A 20681-nucleotide genomic window follows, 5' to 3' on the forward strand; every position below is an offset into this window, starting at 1 on the left:
TTTGGTATTGGTGGCAAGCGCGGAGGGTAAAAATCGTACAGGGAAACCAAAAGATGAATACACTAAGCAGATTTAGAAGGATCTAAGTTGCAGTAGTTACTCGGACATGAAGAGGCTTGCACAGGATAGAGTAGCATGGAGTGCTGCATGAATTCAGTCTTTCAACTGAAAACCACAAGAGCAAACAATGAGGGACGTTCTGAAAGTAAGTTTCATCATTGTTTTTTAAAAAGGATATAGTGCAACAGGTGACACAAACAAATGCAGTATGAATGCACACACAGTGCTAGTTCAACGACGGAAGGGGAGTCAGCGGAGAATGAATGACACCACCGAAGAAGAGGAGAATAGCAGCAGAACGCCGTGTCCGCAGTTATTCAAGTGCACATTACGATAACAGACGGACGTATATTGACAACGTGGTGGTCAAGTGCGTGCTGTTATCATGTGTGAATGGGCACGTGGGACGTTATATGAAGCAAGATGGCAGTTATAAGAGTGGAGTAGCACGAATGGGAAGCAGTGGCCGAGCACGGATTGAGGCAGGGTCGTAGCGTGAAATCAGTTTGAAGAAACCACTCTCATAAAACTCGGTGCCCTAAGATGCAAGAAACTGCCGCACAGCCTTATCCACCTCAGCACTGGCTTAGAAGTGACTTCTCGAGAGTGCGGCTCATGACGATAACACAAGACGTCATGGAGCATGTGATGGGCTTGAGCACGGCCAATACGCAGAGTGGGTGCCACGTTCGCGCCGTTATGTTCCTGTCCGCTAACAGCGTGTCCTGTACTGCAGCAATGTTGTTTCTATTTGTGGGTGTGGAGGGACGCCTACTTTGCCTTCATCCTCCACACAGTGCCTTCTTTCTCTGAACATGCAACACCAGTGACCAACCATTTGACGGGATTCGCCATACACAGTCTGTAGGATTTCATGAAATCGAGAAATACTACATCTACCTGACTGCCTTGATCCAACGCTTTCAGTGTGTCATGTGAGAAAAGTGTGAGTTGGTTTCACACGATTGATGATTTCGGAAGCCATGCTGGTTGGGATGGAAGAGGTCGTTCTATTCGAGATACCTCATTATGTTTGAGCTCAGAATATGTTCAAAGATTGCACAGCAAATCAGTGTCAACGATATTGGACGGTGGTTTTTTTGGATCACTTCTAAGACCCTTCTCGTAGACAGGTGTGACTTGTACTTGCTTCCAAGAACTGGGCACGGTTTTTCGGCCGGCCGCGGTGGTCTAGCGGTTCTGGCGCTGCAGTCTGGAACCGCGGGACTGCTACGGTCGCAGGTTCGAATCCTGCCTCGGGCATGGGTGTGTGTGATGTCCTTAGGTTAGTTACGTTTAAGTAGTTCTAAGTTCTAGGGGACTTATGACCTAAGATGTTGAGTCCCATAGTGCTCAGAGCCATTTGAACCATTTTTGAAAGGTTTTTCGTTCGAGTGATATACAACAGGTTATAGTTAAAAGAGGGGCTAAGACAGCCGCAGATTCAGTACAGAATCTGATAAGGATTCTATCGGGCCGTGGAGCTTATTTCAGTTTTAACGATATCAGCTGTTTCTCAACACCACTGACACTAATACTGATTTCACTCATCTTTACTGTGGTGCGAGGATTAAATTAGGGCAATTCTCGCATTATCATCGTGAAATATGCAGTGTGTCCTTTGTGAGAACGACAGGTGCTTTGAAGGGCGGTATTGAAACGCTGAAGTAGCACAACCATTAGTGCTGTAACTGCACCTTATTAACGATTCACTCTCGAAACGTAAGTAAACTATTTTCAGCAAAGACCAATTAAGTACCTCCTCGACAGCGCCTCAAGACTACCCTCTGTTAACACAGCGGCCTAGACACACCTACCGTTCACCTGCACAGGCAGACTTCATCAAAGACACAGAGGTAAAAAAAGTTTGGTTACTATAATTGGTGGCCATAGTTAGAAAAAATGTTTCGCTGGCGAACAGACCTTCTCTTCAGTATTTTTCGGCCTACTTCCCCTTTCCACAGAGTGATTTGGGTTTCAACATGCGGCTGAGCCACCACTCTTAAGACAGCAACTTTGGTCGCCCCGGCGCGGCGTCCGGTCTGAACTGGTTTCGATAATGCGTCCTCGCTGGCGAATCTCACGCAGCGCTAGCTTGTTTGCGTCTCCATGAAGAGGCGTGTGTGTAGTTTACAACTCCTCGCCCATGTGGATGATGACACACCAGAGCAACGCTACAGGCTGCATTCCACTTCGAGACAAGTAAAAAAAGCGAGAGTATTTTAGTCTCACCGACGCGGCGAGACTGTTTGAAGGGGCTATTAAATCCTTCGAGCGGCACGGATTGAGGGTGTAACATCCTCTCTGTTGGGAGGTCAAACCACTGCAAGCCTTATTTACATTACTCGTAGGGAAAAAACAGAGTGAAGGCTGACGCTAGTGCAGTAGCATATTGTTACGCACAGTCCAACTGCAGATTTAACTCCCTCCTATCTGCCCCTTGTTGCGGGGCCTAAGTGTCTCTTTCGGTCTCCCTTAACCGATCAGGTGGTCACGTTGCAAGTTCCACCCAACAGTCTACTTGTTCCTCCCAGCTGCGTCGCTTCTGTGGCCAGGTTTCTCCCGCAAAGAGGTCATAAAGAAAGAATGTAGTATCAGGTGCCCCACAAGGATTAGTATTGGGGCCATTAATTTTCTGGTTGTATGTTAGTGATGTGTCGAATATTATCTCCCACTGTAAATATCGCTTATATGCTGATCGCCCAAAAAATTTGCGCACCCACCTAAAACCCAAGCAATCTTAGTCGCTCACAAAAGACTTATCACTCCACAGTTCAGAGAATTTCTTCCACTCTTAGTCCTAAACAGCACAGAAATCATATTTCTTCATCTTCAAACAATTTGGGGATACTTCTGTACCATCACTTAGACTGGACATAACACACAACTACAGCCAGTAAGAAAATGTCAGCATCACATCATTCATTACAGAAATATAAAAAATTATTTCCTCCTCGAGCTTAAACAGAAACTCGTAGAGTCACTAATACTCCCCATACTTGATTATGGTCACCATATTCTCCATGGACATTCGTATGACACCTCAGGTTGGCTAGGATTGGTGATGAATGCTTGTGTGCGATACATTTGTGTCGTATGCTATTTCGACCATATTAATCCTGCCTATGAACAATTTTCATGGTTACGTGCCGATAAGCGTAGAAATTATCGTAGCCCATGTTTGCTGCATCGTCTTCTCAATCACTGCACTCCTTCCTATTTATCTTCAACCCTATCGCTGCTAGCTGACCAACACAGCAGAAATATTCGTTTTCAACAAAGTAAAATCTTCTCTCTTCCGGTACACAATACTGCTAATTCACTTTCGTTATCAGGAACCCAACTTTATAACAATATTTCTCAAACTGTTGGAGGAATTAAAATCCTTCCAAACTTCAATGGTCCACCTTCTATCACAATAGCTATCTCTTTTTGCAGCTCAGTCTTATCAACCCTCCGTTCCCCGCCATTTTTCCCTCCCCTTGTCTACAGAGTTCCCTATTGAAAATTGTTTTTTTCCTAGGAGCCATTGCCACTTTCATTTCAATCCTCTCCTCCTTCATTATCCCTTCTGCTTCTTCTAATACCAAACAATGCTTCAACAGTGCTAATCTGATCAACATCATTCTTCAATCTTAATACTTCCATTATTTTATTATCATTTTTAGTGCAACTATTACTATTATGATTATTACTATTATTGCTAATTATTATTTTTATCAAAATTACAAATTATAATTATTGTGACAGCTATGTAGTATTTTTTGTGTGTGTTGTCCCTTGTCAGATTTAAGAGAGAACCTTAAAACCTTTATCTGGTCAGGCTAAATAAGCAATAAATAAGTAAGTAAATAAATAATATTTGCTTTCGCTTATTGTATACATAACACTAGCGAAATACTGTTTCACGGAAGAAGCAAGGAGAATATGAAGTGCAGACTAACAGAGGCAACGAGGGTATTCCTGGTCAATAGAAATCTATTACACTGAAGAGGCAAAGAAACTGATATAGGCATCCGTATCCAAATACAGACATATTTAAACAGGCAGAATAAGGCGCTACGGTCGGCAACGCCGATATAAGACAAATGTCTGGCGCCGTTGTTAGATCGGTTATTGCTGCTGCAATGACAGGTTATGAAGATTTAACTGAGTTTGAACGTGGTGTTATAGTGGGCACACGTGCGATGGGGGACAGCATCTCCGAGGTAGCGATGAAGTGCGGATTTTCCCATACGACCATTTCACGAGGGTACCGTGAATATCAAGAAACCGGTAAAACATCAAATCTCCGACATCACTGCGGTCGGAAAAAGACCCTGCAAGAACGGGACCAACGGCGACTGGAGAGAATCGTTCAACGTGACAAAAGTGCAACCCTTCTGCAAATTGCTGCAGATTTCAATGCTGGGCAATCAGCAAGTGTCAGCGTGCGAACCATTCAACGAAATCTCATCGATATGGGCTTTCGGAGCCGAAGGCCCACTCGTGTACCCTTTGAAGACTGCACGACTCAAAGCTCGCGTGGGCTCGTCAACACCGACATTGGACTGTTGATGACTGGAAACATGTTGCCTGGTCGGACGAGTCTTGTTTCAAATTGTATCGAGCGGATGGACGTGTACCATTAGTGAATCCATGGATCATGCATGTCAGCAGAGGACTGTTGAAGCTGGTGGAGGCTCTGTAATGGTGTCGAGTGTGAACAGTTGGGGTGATATGGACCCCTGATACATACGTCTAGATACGACTGTGACAGGTGACACGTACGTACGCATCTTGTCTAGTCACATGCATCCATTCATATCCATTGTGCATTCCGACGGACTTGGGCAATTCCAGCAGTACAATGCGACACACCACAAGTCCACAATTGCTACAGAGTGGCTCCAGGAACGCTCTTCTGAGTTTAAACACTTCCGCTGGCCACCACACCCGCCAGACATGAACATTATTGAGCATATCTAGGATGCGTTGCAACGTGCTGTTCAGAAGTGATCTCCACACCCGGATTTATGGACATTCCTGCAGGATTCATGGTGTCAGTTCCCTCCAGCACTACTTCAGACATTAGTCGAGTCCATGCCACGTCGTGTTGCGGCACTTCTGCGATATTAGACAGATGTACCAGTTTCTTTGGCTGTTCAGCGTAGTATCGAACTTTGGAAGTAATCTGAGGAAAAAATTTCTGAGGACGTACCTTTGGGGTGCAGCATTGTGTAAAGTGAACCATGGACTGAGGGGAACCCGGAAAAGAAGTGAATCGAAGCATCTGAGATGTAGTGCTGTAGAAGTATGTCGAAAATCATATAGACTGATAAGATAAGAAACGATTAGGTTCTACACGGAATCACTGAAAAAAGAATATATGGGAAACACTAAGAAGAAAAAGGGACAAGACAAGTGTTAGATACAAGGGAAAAACTTCCATGGTTCAAGAGGGAGATGTACAGGGTAAAAGCTGTGCGAGAAGACAGACTGCAGCACATACAAATAATTGAGGACGTAGGGTGCAAGTGCTACTTTGAGATGATGAGATTGGTTCCGTAGAGGAATTCGAGGCGGTTCACATTAAACCAGGCCGAAGACTGATGACTAAAAAAAAAACCTCTCAGGTGCCCATGTGTATCCCAACAGTCCACCAGCAGGTGTTGCTTCGCGCTACATCGCTTCTTGTAAACCAGGTTTCTCACTCAACTGCATATTCGCTTCTTGTCCACATTCCAGTAACGTCACCATCTTTGCACAGACCCATGATGCGACAGACTTAAAGCAAAACTTGTATCGGCCTAACTTTACAACAACCTGTATAAGACTGACATGGTCAAGTTTGTGGAGCACACTATCGTAAGTTTGAATGTAAACTTTATTTGTCTTGTACGCACATGTATAAAATGATGACCTATTACGATTGTTCAAACTATCATATTCAGAACATTAAAATTTTGTTACAGTGAGTGTCTCGCCAAATGTAGTACATACACTACTGGCCATTAAAATTGCTACGCCAAGAAGAAATGCAGATGATAAACGGGTACTCATTGAACAAATATATTATACTAGAACTGACATGTGATTACATTTTCACGCAATTTGAGTGCATAGATCCTGAGAAATCAGTACCCAGAACAACCACCTCTGGCCGTAATAACGGCCTTGATACGCCTGGGCATTGAGTCAAACAGGGCTTGATGGCGTGAACACGTACAGCTGCCTATGCAGCTTCAACACGATACCACAGTTCATCAAGAGTAGTGACTGGCGTATTGCGACGAGCCAGTTGCTCGGCCACCATTCACCAGACGTTTTCAATTGGTAAGAGATCTGGAGAATGTGCTGGCCAGGGCAGCAGTCGAACATTTTCTGTACCCAGATAGGCCCGTAAAGGATCTGCAACATGCGATCGTGCATTATCCTGCTGAAATGTAGGGTTTCGCAGGGATCGAATGAAGTGTAGAGCCACGGGTCGTAACACATCCGAAATGTAACGTCCACTGTTCAAAGTGCCGTCAATGCGAACAAGAGGTGACCGAGACGTGTAAGCAATGGCACCCCATACCATCACGCCGGGTTATATGCCAGTATGGCGATGACGAATGTGCAATGTGCGTTCACCGCGATGTGGCCAAAAACGGATGCGACCATTATGATGCTGTAAACAGAACCTGGATTCATCCGAAAAAATGACGTTTTGCGATCCGTGCACCCAGGTTCGTCGTTGAGTACACCATCGCAGACGCTCCCGTCTGTGATGCAGCGTCAAGGGTAACCGCAGCCATGGTCTCCGGGCTGACAGTCCGTGCTGCTGCAAACGTCGTCGAACTGTTCGTGCAGATGGTTGTTGTCTTGCAAACGTCCCCGTCTGTGGACTCAGGGATAGAGACGTGGCTGCACGATCCGTTACAGCCATGCGGATAAGATGCCTGTCATCTCGACTGCTAGTGATACGAGACCGTTGGGATGCAGCACGGCATTACGTATTACCGTCCTGAACCCACCGATTCCATATTCTGCTAACAGTCATTGGATCTCGACCAACGCGAGCAGCAATGTCGCGATACGATAAACCGCAATCGCGATACGCTACAAACTGACCTTTATCGAAATCGGAAACGTGGTGGTACGCATTTCTCCTCCTTACACGAGGCATCGCATCAACGTTTCACCAGGCAACGCCGGTCAACTGCTGTTTGTGTGAGAGAAATCGTTTGGAAACTTACCTCATGTCAGCACGTTGTAGGTGTCGCCACTGGCGCCAACCTTGTGTAAATGGTCTGAAAATGTAATCATTTGCATATCGCAGCATCTTCTTTCTGTTGGTTAAATTTCGTGTCTGTAACACGTCATGTTCGTGGTGTAGCAATTTTTATGGCCAGTAGTGTACATGTACTGCATCACAGAAACTACTGACTACTCATTTCGATCAGCAAAAATCTTAGGTTTCCATTGTCTATAGGACATTTACAGCTGTCAGCCATTATTGTAGTTTGTCTTTTCTTACAAACGAGGCGTTTCGGCAACTAAACCCTGTCATCAAGTGCGGTTTTCTTTATTCTTTTGACGCAAATACGGTTTGACATTAGAACCGCTAATACACTGAGGTGATAAAAGTCATGGGAAAGCGATATGCACATATTCAGATGGTGGTAGTATCGCGTACACAAGGTACAAAAGGACAGAACATTGGCAGAGCTGCTATTTGTACTTAGCTGCTTCATGTGAATAGGTTTTCCACGTGATATGGCTGCACGACGGAAATTAACAGAATTTGAGCGCGTTATGTTAGTTGGCTCTAGAAGCAAGGGACATTCCATTTCGGAAATCGTTACGGAATTCAGTATTCGAAGATCACATTGTCAAGAGCGTGCCGAGAATACCAAATTTCAGCCATTACCTCCAACCGGAGATAATACTGTGGCCGAAGGCCTTCACTTAACGACCTAGGGTAGCAGCGTTTGCGTGGAGTTGTCGGTGCTACCAGACAGGCAACACTGCGTGAACTAACCACAGAAACCAATGTGGGACGTACGACGAACGTATCCGTTACGACAGTGAGGCGAAATTCGGCGTTATTGGGCCATGGTAGCAGACGACCGACGCAAGGCCACTGGTTAACCATGGCCAGGTCGGGTGAGTCGCGATTTCAGTTGGTAAGATTGCGAGGTGCCGGGGCTAGCAGTGTATTTAACACTAAATTCTAGAATCTACATATGTAAATGATGCTCTAAGCCCCCCCTATTCTAACTCCGACTTTTGCTGTTGCACAAGGATTAAAAAATATACGCGAAGTGACTGTAATCAACCCTGCAAGTGGAGTAGAAAAGAGTTTGGCACCAGCAATAATTTAATTTGATAAATAAGTTAAATAAAGGAAGGTTTCATTAACGTAGTGAGAAATGATGGGTTGCTCTACCGATTACCAGAATGAAAGTTCTGTCCAAAATGACAATATGATTTATTAAGACTAAACACAAAATAATAAACAAAAACACATGAACAATTATAATACATAAAATTGGCTCAAATTGGATACACAAACAAACACTGTGAAGGTGAAGTTGTCCCTAAGCTAGATTGTGAGGTTTATGACGAAGTGATATGTGGAGCCAATTCCTTGCCACTCAAATCTTAAGAGAGACACACAGCTAACCCAACATTAATTGCTGCTACTCAAGACAGAACAAAGTTAGAAAAAGACGAACAGGCGCGCTCTGCTGAGCTCTGATTATCACCTAGGAAAATCCCTATCTGCCAGTGCTGCGGACATACATTACCAAACTGTCTTCTTAACTGCCAGAACACGATCTGGCGTACCGGAGGCGATGGCTGGTTGCTTCGACGTCCTCGACCGAAAGGCGAGAGCCGACTACCCAGAGCACCCGTACAATGCCGAACACCGAACATTCCCGCCCCCACCACAGTGGCCGTGGTTAAACGTTCCAATCAGCAACTCGAAAACCGGCGGAAAATTCCACTCCATTGCCGGAGCACTACCATTCCACCAACGGAGATTCTTGACGCCAATTTCTGCGCTGATTTTGCTACGTCACGAAGCTATGTCCTGAGCAAGCCAATCACAGTTACTATTTTGCAGAAAGCGCGGGAATTTTCCCGCCACAACTGCTTGGGTACACAAGTCATTCCCACGCCTCGCTGGTAGCCCGCCAGAAAGTGTTTTCGCTAAGATTCTGCGAAGTAACGGAACCTCTAGCCCAGCCGCTACTTCAGACCACTCCGGGCGTGTCTTTTGACAATGTCGGCGTCTGCAAAGCATTCACTCGACTTCCTCACACCCGTCGGCTTAGCCCTTTCAAGATCAGCAGAACCCGCCTGTCACCGGACCACCCGGGTGACGAGAGACGCTGCGTGGGAAGTCCGCGTGTGAAGGAATAGCAACTTTTCACCGCATGCAATTAGAGAGGAGAATCGTAAGATATGAGAGGGGGCTCATGCCACCACTCAAGATCTGATGGTAGAGTACGAGTGTGGCACAGATCCTACGAAGCCATGGACCTAAGTTGTCAAGAATGCACTGTTCGGATGTTCAAATGTGTATGAATTCCTAAGGGACCAAACTGCTGAGGTCATCGGTCCCTAGACTTACACACTACTGAACCGTGAAAATTTACTTTCAAAATCTTTTCTTAAAGAATTTACTTTATTTACTAGCGATTCATCAAGAACATTAACACACTATGTGTCCGTGGAAGTAATTGCCAAGGAGCAACTGATGGAAACAAATTAAATTTCAACCAATGGAAGTTTTATTCATAAAAGTCTTTTCAAAAACAGATTTAAAATTTATAAACAGAAAAGCACCCTCGAAATATCAAGTTACAATTATTCAGACGCAGAATAAAAAAATTTTTTTGTTACAGTAGGAGCCTTCGGGCTGAGAAGCTTCCGCTCCCTTTCGACACGTCCGCAGTCACGATCGCTCACAACGACCTCTGAAAAACTACAGTGGTGCAAATCTGCAACACACCAGATTATTTTAAACTAAAATTTTTAACAACTCACACAAACACATTAACTATGCACCCGGTAAGAGGGATGGAAATGGTACAAATACTCACACTAAGAACTTATTTTCCACCAAAAGTGCAATTTGTTTTTAAAAGGGCCCTTACGGTGGAAAGGTGGCAACTTTATAAAAATGACTATTTAAATAAAACCCATAACATTCAGACTTACATAAAGTGTACAACATGCTCTCCGTTACACATATACCGCCTCGCAAGATGATAGGCAACATAAAAACATATTTCAGGAATTCGGCCCTTGCCTTAATTCTATAAATTCATTAACACCGAATCCGACAAACACGACAGAGGCAGCTATTAACGTACGGCAGACCGACCGACAGACAGACAGACACTAACTGCCTAACAAATGCGGACGGGACGAGCAAGCTGGGGACGATAGACTGACCAAGAAAACAAGTAGAATTTAACAAGTAACTGAAACAACATATCACTAATAACTTCTAATAACTGCCATTCCTGGCAAAGACGTGGCGCAGCACCCCAAAACGCTCTCCCGAACCGTCGCTGCCAGCCGCTTCAACGGACGCAGGAAGGCGCGCCGATCTCCCGTGTCACGGCGTCGCAGCTCGCCCCGGCCAGACCGATGTCGTGGATTGCCTCCTGTTGCTCTTGTGCCGGCCGCGAAGCCACTACCCCTCGCTATACGGCGCGGCCCACTGGACTCACGTGGCGACCTCACATGCGCCGACGCTCCAGGCGGACAAGTCATCTGGTGTCTCAGTGCACGATCGACCAACCGATCCATCCAACCGCCAATGCCCATTGCCTGAGCAAACTCGAGCAGACTGGCGGCCTAACACATACTAGCTCTCCGGACGACAGACAGACACTGACTGGCCCATACTGATCCGGCTGACCAACTGACCATACTCGCCGAGACTGACAGTCTGACTTGGCTGACCAACTGCCTCCGACTGACTACCGCAGACTAACTCCAGGCCGAGCTCATGGCACCTCTTAAATGCACGTGAACAGGGAACTTTTCCCCTTTCCCACCAGAGGGAGACACCAAAGCTGCGATTGCCACAGCAGCGCCACCGCTAGAACGGAAGGCGACCGCTTTACACTACGCGCTGCGGCGCGCTCTCCAAAACAGCAAATTTTACTATGGCTGAACTACTTAAACTAACTTACACTAACTTATGCTAAGAAGAACACATACAACCTTGACCGAAGGAGGACTCGAACCTCCGGCGGGAGTGGCCGCACAATCCGTGACATGGCGACTCAAACCGCGCGGTCACTCCGCGCGGCACACTGTGGAAGTTGGTGGTGGTTCCATAATGGTATGGACTGAGGCCTCTGGTCCAGCTGAACCGACCATTGACTAGAAATGGTTATGTTCGGCTACTTGTAGACTATTTGCAGCCATTATCGTACTTAATGTTCCCAAACACCGATGGAATTTTTATGAGTGACAATGCACCTGTCACCGAGCTGATTGGTTTGAAGAACATTCTGGACAATTCGACCGAATGATATAACCACACAGAGCGCCCGACGTGAACCCCATCGAACGGTTATGGGACATAATCGAGAGGTCAGTCCGTGCATAAAATCATGTACAGGGAACACTATCGCAGTTAATGACGCCTGTACAGGCAGCATGACTCAATATTTCTGCGGGCGACCTCTAACGACTTCTTGAATTCAAGCTACGTCGAGCTGCTGCATTACACCGGGAAAAAGGTGGTCCGACACGATGGTAGGAGGTATCCCATGACTTTCGTGAGCTCAGCGTAGTTACACAACGGACCACACCGCTGTGGAGATGACGATATTGTTTGTCTTAACTCACAATGAGTCGCAACGTTTGAATACGTTGGAATTCCTCATGACCGACAAATTTTTTTAAAAACTGGTTCAAATGGCTCTGAGCGCTGTGGGACTTAACATCTCAGTTCATCAGTCCCCTAGACTTAGAATTACTTAAACCTAACTAACCTACGGACATCACACACATCCATGCCCGAGGCAGGATTCTAACCTGCGACCGTAGCAGCAGCGCGGTTCCGGACTGAAGCGCCTAGAACCGCTGGGCCACAATGGCCGGCTGACAAATGTTATTCATTTCTTACCTTAGACTGAATTTGCTTGCCGAGAGCACATGAGGCTTTCATTGTTCTTCTTTTGCACATCACGTAACTACCTTGAAAACAGTTGGATTTTATTATTACGAAAAAAGTTTTTAATTTATTAAAAGGGAACTACAGAATATAAGACAATGCGTATAATCAATCGACCATTGTTTCAAAAATTGTCCAAAGGCGATAATTATGTATATCATCAATTTATCAGGTCACTGTCATATTTAGTAGTAGTAAATGATTCCACGAGGTAATTTTTTATGCAGCTATAACGCTGAAATAAAAAAGCAATTATGTTTAAAAGTACTGCGCCATTTCTCTGAAAAGACATGAAGAGTGAATAGCAATGTATATGAGAAAGAGTTCAGTCCAGCAAACCAGGTCCAGAGGCGCCTCTGCCTGGAATCTGGAACACAGAATTTTTATTCAGTGCAGAATTCTCATGCATTCCTAGAAGTGATTATGATTCTACGAAATTGCAGGTTTAGTCCCTTCTAGCTTTTTCGTTGCCGACCTAGATCAGAAGTACTGTGATCTTCACAGTCGCTATGATTCGTTTATCGGTAAAGCGACAGTAAACACCAGGTTGCATGAAGTAAGTGTTTTCTAACGGAAAAAGCGTTTTGTTTCAGCCTCTCGTTTATTATCGTATGCTTGACCTCACATAAAAATCATGTTTCATAAAATGAATATCTTTCCGTGGTTAAATGGAACACTTAACAGGTGCCTCAGCACGACACAGGTGAAACGTTCAGGGTAGACTGACATCAAATCACACGAATGTCAAATGTAAACATGTCCCCATAGCAACACATTGCCATCGAGTAACACAATGAGTGCAACACACTGACTTGTACCGAAATTATCATAAAATATTTATTTATTGATTATTTAGCCTTATTTTGGTTATTTGTTACAGACTTTAGTTGAGGATTTTTACTTTGAATGTATTGACCTTATACTTTCTTTACAACTTTAAAATGTTGGAAAATTGGAAAAATGTTCATTTTGCCTTTTTTCCCTATTTCAGATTTACGAGTATACCCCAAAGTTTGTAAATGTATTTCTTAAACAGTTTGTACATAGAATCAAAGCTTTGCGTCCTAAACCTCCATTTCTGAGAGCTTCTAGCCAGTTGCACGTCATAACTGGCTAATCTTCTTTGTCCATCAGAATTTTTGCAGTTGATCTGCTGTTTTCGTATGTCTGATTTTCAGTTTTCCCTATCAACCTGACATTACTGATAAGAACAAAATTACCATTTGTGAATATTTTATACTTTTATTTTGAAACTTGTTGGTCATTTTGTTGGTAAGTTGTAGGAATTACGAACGCAGAGTTGTAATGAGACTATAATTTCACAACACTGAGATGAAAAAGGCGGCATCAATAATCGACTTAATATTATAAAAAGATGTATTGCGTACATCCTAATGATTTATGTGTATCTTTTAGTGTCATAATAATCTAACTACAATAAATATTTACAATACACGTTCTGTACCTCCTGTAAAATTTAATTCGTACTGTCACAGCTATAGAAAGAAATTTGCAGAATCCTGCTCCTTCCTAACCCCCTTCTCCTCCCTTAGATAAATTTCTGTAGATGTCCATAACGAGATCAAAAGCCAGTATGAGAGGTTCTCCATGGAAATGTTTTGAAATAAAAATAGGTATGAAATTAGTACCGTTTTATAATTTTATAGTTTATTGTTTACAGATATAGACTGTCTAGCAGTTGTATTTTGTTTCTTTTTCGTGACAGATCTGAGGATGATCATAATGGACCGCAATTGATAGACTGGAGACAATTTGTTTGTGATAATTGACAGAAATTACAGACAGAAATTCGGCATTTTTTCTCTTGAGACACATTTTATTTCATATATTGACTTGTATCTTCGTTTTTTTTCATCTAACTTCTTTAGACGGATAATGTGTTTCTTTTTACAGGTTGGTAGAATTTCACATCCCGACATTCGTCTGTCAGCTGAGGATAAACTGCTGGAAAACCCCACTGACGGTTAGTTATTTAATCGCTTGAATATACTGTTTATTATCTTTTTCACCGTACTAACTCTCGTTCTTTTCTTTAAATCTGGTGTCGCCTTAAATCAAACGTTCTTGATTTTGTGCTTGATAGTTTCTTAATTGTTGTATTTCTTTTTCATAGTGCGTTGGTACCGGTCCAAAAGTTACGCTTTGTGCTTGACTAGAGTGAAATTTCGGAAAATAGTATGTTGTTCTATACTAATTTTATGATTCATTTTATGTGCCTCAGTCTTAATCCTTGTGAGACCGTATGGTGCTTTTCATTTCCATCTCTAACTGTTGTGAATCTGTAACTTAATCTGCTGCTCTGCTTGCGGTGGAGGTACGTAATCTTCGAGCAGTGAACAGATGTATTGTGCTTGCTACAGAGATTCTCTGCAGTTGCACAGTCTCTGTTTCAAGCAAGACTTTTTTTTTTTTTTTTTTTTTTTTTTTTGAGGGGGAAGGGGGGGGGGGTTGGATCACCAGTCTCGTGACTGGTTTGACACTGCCCAGCACGACGTCCATTCCTGTACAAACCTCTTCATCTCAAGAGTAGCACTCACACCTTATCTCCTCAATTATTTGTTGGATATATTACAATCTCAGTCTCTCTACAGTTTTTACGCTTCACAGCTTCTTCTAGTACCATGATGTCTTAACCTGTGTTCCATTACCCTGTCCCTTCTTATTGCTAGTGTTTTCCATATGATACTCTCCTCGCTGAGAATCTCATTATTCCTTCCCTCATCAGTCCACCTAATTTTCAGCATCCTTATATAGCCTCAAACGCTTCGATTTTCTTCTTTTGCTGGTTCCCCACAGTCCGTAATTCACATCCATACAGCATTGCGATGTAAATGTACATCTCAGAAATTTCTTCGTCTTATTAATCTCAGTATTTGAGTCTAGCGCGCTTCTTTTGGCCAGGAACTCCCTCTTTGTTTATACTAGTCCGCTTTTCATAAACTCCTTATTTCGTCCGTCGTACGTTAATATGTGTACAGTGTAGTAGAATTCCCTTGTCTACTTCTTGGTCTCCAATTTCGATATTGAGTTTCTCGCTGTTCTCATTGCTGCTACTCCTCATTACTTACTTCCATCTTTCATCGCTTTACTCTTAATCCATGTTCCGTGCTCAGTAGACGGTTCCTTTCAGTCAGTATGACCCGTGATTCATCCTAGTTTTCACTGAAGTTAGAAATGTAGTCAGCAAATCTTATCACTGATATTTTTTCACCCTGAATTTTGATCCCACTTCTGAACCTATCTTTCATTTCACACTTTGCCTCTGCGATGTACAGATTCAACAGTAGGCGAGGAGTCCTTACCAGGGCCTTCATCATCAGTCATCTGCTATATTAGCAGGTACTTTGCCTCTCCATTTTCTGTGATCCATTGCTTCCTTCTTAAGGCTGCTGTGTGTTGTACCGTCCATCACGTCATCCAGTATCTGAAATCTCTTCCTTCCTCGCTTCCTTTTCCCTTCTATATAACTTTCTAAAACTGTTTTTATCAGTCCATCAGTTTTTCCTAACATATGCCCAATCCAATTTCTTTTTCTTCTTTTTATTACATCTAGCAACTGTCATTTCTCTCCCACTCTTCTCAGTATCTCTTCATTTTTTACTCTGTCCATCCAAATTACCAGGGTATCGATCCATATTCAATGACAGCTCTCATAAATTTATTACGTGTGAAAACACAGATCTGCGAGCGTCCCTGAGCCATGTACATTTCACACTCATGATGTGACGATGTGACGACTTCACCTGTAACTGAAACTTGAAACATGGATTGTCTTACCCATTTAGCATACAACACACAGTGCAGTAATGTTAACGCAGTGCAGTGTGTTTCGAGAGCCACGTGTCATGCTCACATCATTTGAAGTCAATGTGCAAATCACCAGTCAGAAGAACGTGAATTTTTCAGAGCGGTGGTGATAAATTAAAGCTTTATGGATAAAAAATCGTCATACTTCAAAAGCTCCAACTTATTTCCCTCTGTTCCTTGTCATCACAGTACTGCTACTTCACCAAAGTGCCTTCTTTCTTCAGCAGTGTGTCTGACTGCCCACTTGTTATCACACCAGCTGAAGTCTAGTACAATGATTTGCCCAGTGAACTGTAAGCTAACAACCTCAGGTGACAACTAAGAGTCTTCAGCTGTTTAAGCCAATTCCAGAAATGACAACATGTGATCTTGCTGGACGATGTAGAGGTAGTCCATGTCGAGAAGAATGGAGGGAAACTTGACCTACTTGAAGGATTTGGAAGAGGCGATTCACCAGAACAGATTAATAACCTGATTAATGTATAAACGGGAAGCAGCCCGAAGGGATTCCATAACGGTTTCATGGACCTTTTCTGTTGGCATAAACATGGCATACGCAAAATAAATTCATGCAGGCAACTAATGTAAATATTTGCTTCAACACAACAAAGTGCTGTTATAAAAAATTGCCGAGTCTTTCGTGGCCACGTTTTAAGACCCCAGGATCTTCGGTCGACGTTTGTTCAACAATTTTTCCGATGTTTCGCCAGCACAAGTGGCTGCATTATCAAAAGTTCACCCTCCGTTGCTGGTTGCGGACAGAAGTCGATGTTGTGGCCAGAGATTATAATAATGTACCTGTCTCGCAAATGTCTGAGGACTTTTCCTTCGTCACTGCCGCCTGTGTTTCTCTTCTTATTACCTGCAACGTTCTCTGCATCCGAGATCCGTTTACCTTGAGGGTTTCTGCTTGTTAAAACTTCTGTCATATTTGTGAATGTCTACGGGTTCCTGAAGAAACGGCCGTGGTGATTTTTTTGCCTATACGCCCGGATAACCGTGCATGTTTAAGCTCCATTTTTGGGATGGCCCAGGCTCAAATCCACCCGCGGTTTAACGAAGAGGGTCGGTTTGCGTTTCAGCCTGGATGTAGATTTTAGGCCGTTAACCACATCCGACTAGGGGAATTTCGAACTAATATTCGAGTCCCGCCTCATGTACACGATTCGCAAACATTTAATAAACTGTCGCGCACTTTCACATGAGTAATGATACATATGTTTTTGTTGGAGGGGGGGGGGGGGGGGAGGAGGAAGGACGTCCGACCACCCCTTAAATTAACCATGCCGACACCGCGCAGATTCGAGACGAAGGCGGAAGAAGGAAAGATAGCTCTTCTCCAGAGCGAGAATCTGCGTGTCCGCGAATATCATTATTTAGTTGGTCACACACATCGCATGATCCGCCACAGATGATTTCTGCACTTGTTGCAACCACCGATGATCTTAGTATTGAGGGATCGCCTACTCAGTCCAACATAGACTTTTCCACATGTACAAGGTATGCGATAAAATCCCAATATTGCAAGTGGGTAGCTTTTGTCCTGTGCCGATCTGAAGTACACTTCCATCTTCTTGGTAGGATTGTAAACAGTCTTTACGTCGAGTTTGTGCAATATAAACTTACTGTGTCGCTCATTCTGGGGATGTATGGCAGAAAAGCCGGACCTGACGTTTCTTCTTTGACAATGCCAGCCTCTCATGATGGCGAAACGACAGAAAAATCTTAAACAAACGTCGGCCGATCCGGGATGAAAACCAACAGGCAGTACGGCAAGTGTTGTTATCTTCGGAATGAGAAAGAAGAGCTGATGACTCATTGCATTCAGATGACGTTGTGAACTTATTATTCACTGGATTGAGCGTTGTACTAAATATCGGTTTGCGTGATAACAAAACGGTCTGAGGTGCAGCTGAAGAAAAAGAGTCACACTGGTGGAGCAACGATAATGCCATGGAATAGTGAAACACAGATTGGAGTAAAGGTAAGCCGAGAATTTTTGATCGTGATAACTTAGTTTTATGACTGCTACGTTGCCCATGGATGGTTCAGATAAGGATACCAGCTAATGAAAGCGAGAGTCACGAACTAGTAGCGGAATGTTGTACGCTAAATAATTATAATGACTGATTTAACAGAAAGACCATGAAATGGATGCTTCGAAATCGAGATTAATTGATTATACTGTGCAAACGAGACTTTGTAATTCATATTATGCCTTACGTGATTATTATGCTCGTTTATCTTCTCTGTTATTTAGCTGACGTGCTTCGTCCAAGACAGTTACCAGTCCAAGCTGTCTTGACTCACTTACTGGTTTCACGGTACATCCCCATAGCTGTATTCCCACATTTTCCGCCGATTCTTTGTCTGCGATCATCACGCTTCCATGACGAAAGAGTAATAATTGCCTTCTCGCTGGCAGAAAGTATTGGCCCTTCGATGGTTTTGGTTCAAAAATGGCTCTGAGCACTATGGGACTTAACTGCTGTGGTCATCAGTCCCCTAGAACTTACAGCTACTTAACCTAACTAACCTAAGGACATCACACACATCCATGCCCGAGGCAGGATTCGAACCTGCGACCGTAGCGGTCACGCGGCTCCAGACTGTATCGCCCAGAACCGCACGGCCACTCCGGCCGGCGATGGTTTTGGCTTTTACATAATTTTGCGATCCGTAATTGCAGTTGTGACAAGTATCACGCTACTATCCGCTGCTAGGAGATGGCTTGGGCTCCTAGCGGAATGAGTAGAGGCAGAAACACTGCATCTCAGCAGTTTTAGTCTCAGTGTTGTCATAGTCATCAGCGAAGCTCCTAATGAGCTAAAACAGATACTAGAGAAACTAAAACACTTCACCAACAACTGTGAACCTTCCAGTGGCTCGGTCGCTAAATGGGTAAGGACCAGACTGCAAACCTGAAGTTTGCGCTTTCAATCCACAGCAGGACCTATGATTAGTGTTTCTTTTCTCTCTCTCTCTCTTTTTTTTTTCTTCTTCTTTCGCCTCTGAAAATGATTTGTGTACGTGAAGAAAGCGTTGTTGCAACATGGTTGGTAGTAGTGCCTGAGTAAGTTCTTTCAAAAATCTGAAGGGCTTACTAGTTCCAACAGGACCATGCATAGTAAAGCACTGAGGATTTCAAACCAACCTTTTGGTTGAGGAGACCTTTATGTTCTTTACAGTACTCCACAACTACGACAGAGCGAAATTGCAATAATCCACTGACAGCAGGCTCTGAGAAACTGCACTTAAGGTTGGAATATTGTAACGACCGTTATGTGCGATCTGAGCGGAGGAGGAGATACGAAAAATCTTTCAGATTAAATAATGTCCAAAGTCGGATCGATTTATTAGAGAATAATGGTTTCAGATCACACCAAACAAAACTATTTTTAAGTTTTTCATGACAAATGCTTTACGATAAAATATCTTTCGCTCACGGCTGTACCTACGTAATAAGAAACTGGGATTAATTGGCGTAGTTAAAATCCTGTGACCGTGAAATTTTAAATTATAAGTCCTCCAATTTCTGTTCGCACTGGGAGATCGAACTTCCAAGAAAAAACAAGCAGGTCTTACGTACTCGTAATAAATATAATAGTAATTTCGAGGGATATTCGGAAAGTAAGTTCCGATCGGTCAAGGAATGGAAACCACTGTGAAAATCTAGCTTTTGCACATAGGCTTATGTGTTCGACAGTGTTTCTAGTATGCCTGTCCGTTACATCACTTCGCTCTATTCAGTTTTGAGCGCATGGTGAGCACGTAAAGATGCGTAGAAAATAGTGTCTCCCGCCAAGTATGAGCTGCAGGTGAGAGATTTCGCCAGATGTTAATGCAGCCGACATTACAGAACTGTCATACGTTTCCTACTTCGTGACAATCTGCAGGGGCAATGAAAATGCTCCTGCAGCGTTTCCAATGGGAAGTGTTTGATCACCCGCACTACAGCCCGTAATTGTTCCCCCTGTGTTTCATCTCTGCTCAAACTAACTACTGGCTATGAAACAACATTTTCGCACAGACAACGAGCTATAGCTGAGCGTAGAGAATTGGCGGGAAGCACAGGCGACTGCCTTCTATGACGAGGGTATTGGAAAGTTCGTACAACGCTACGACAAATGCCTAAGCCGGAGTGGTGACTATGTAGAGCAGTGGCTGGAAGCTGTAGCTAACTGTTGCAGATAAAATATTTCTGATTTTCAAAGTGGTTTCCATTTTGCGATCAATCAGAACTTACTTTCCGAATAGCCCTAGTACTTCAATGAGATGGTCACAATGACGTCTGAACCAGATCGACCAAGCCGGCTAATTCTGTTCACAAAATCTCTCCACTTGGGCCAGGAGATGAGCTATTAAAACGTAATTTTGACATTAAATTGAAGAGGCGTAATACAATGAATTTCATTTATCGTTACTTATTATACAGTAAAACTTACATCATGTGTCCGTACAGATACAAGCAAGAAGGAGACCATAAGAACAGCTGACAAGAGAAGAATGAAACAACTGACAAAAAGTAGCAAGAGATTCTCCCTCTTACTTATGGAGATAAAAATTAAATCAGGTTTATTTCGATTCAAGTCCATACACTTCGTGAGTTCTTTTGTCGTCG

The 20681-nt window shown here is 43.5% G+C and overlaps 1 protein-coding gene across 3 annotated transcripts in view; it reads left to right on the plus strand.

The window, feature by feature from the left end:
* The window catches only part of LOC124776265 (prolyl 4-hydroxylase subunit alpha-2), a 203586-nt gene that overhangs the window by 80828 nt on the left and 102077 nt on the right, over window positions 1-20681 (plus strand). The window contains exon 2 of one of the 3 annotated variants that reach the window (XM_047251161.1): window positions 14147-14216. The exons of the other annotated variants lie outside the window; for them this stretch is intronic. The gene's annotated coding sequence lies outside the window, so the exon portion shown is untranslated. The remainder of the gene's footprint in view (window positions 1-14146; window positions 14217-20681) is intronic. 3 annotated transcript variants of the gene reach the window in all.

The sequence above is a fragment of the Schistocerca piceifrons genome, chromosome 2 (genome assembly GCF_021461385.2).
Source record: "Schistocerca piceifrons isolate TAMUIC-IGC-003096 chromosome 2, iqSchPice1.1, whole genome shotgun sequence".
NCBI lineage: Eukaryota > Metazoa > Arthropoda > Insecta > Orthoptera > Acrididae > Schistocerca > Schistocerca piceifrons.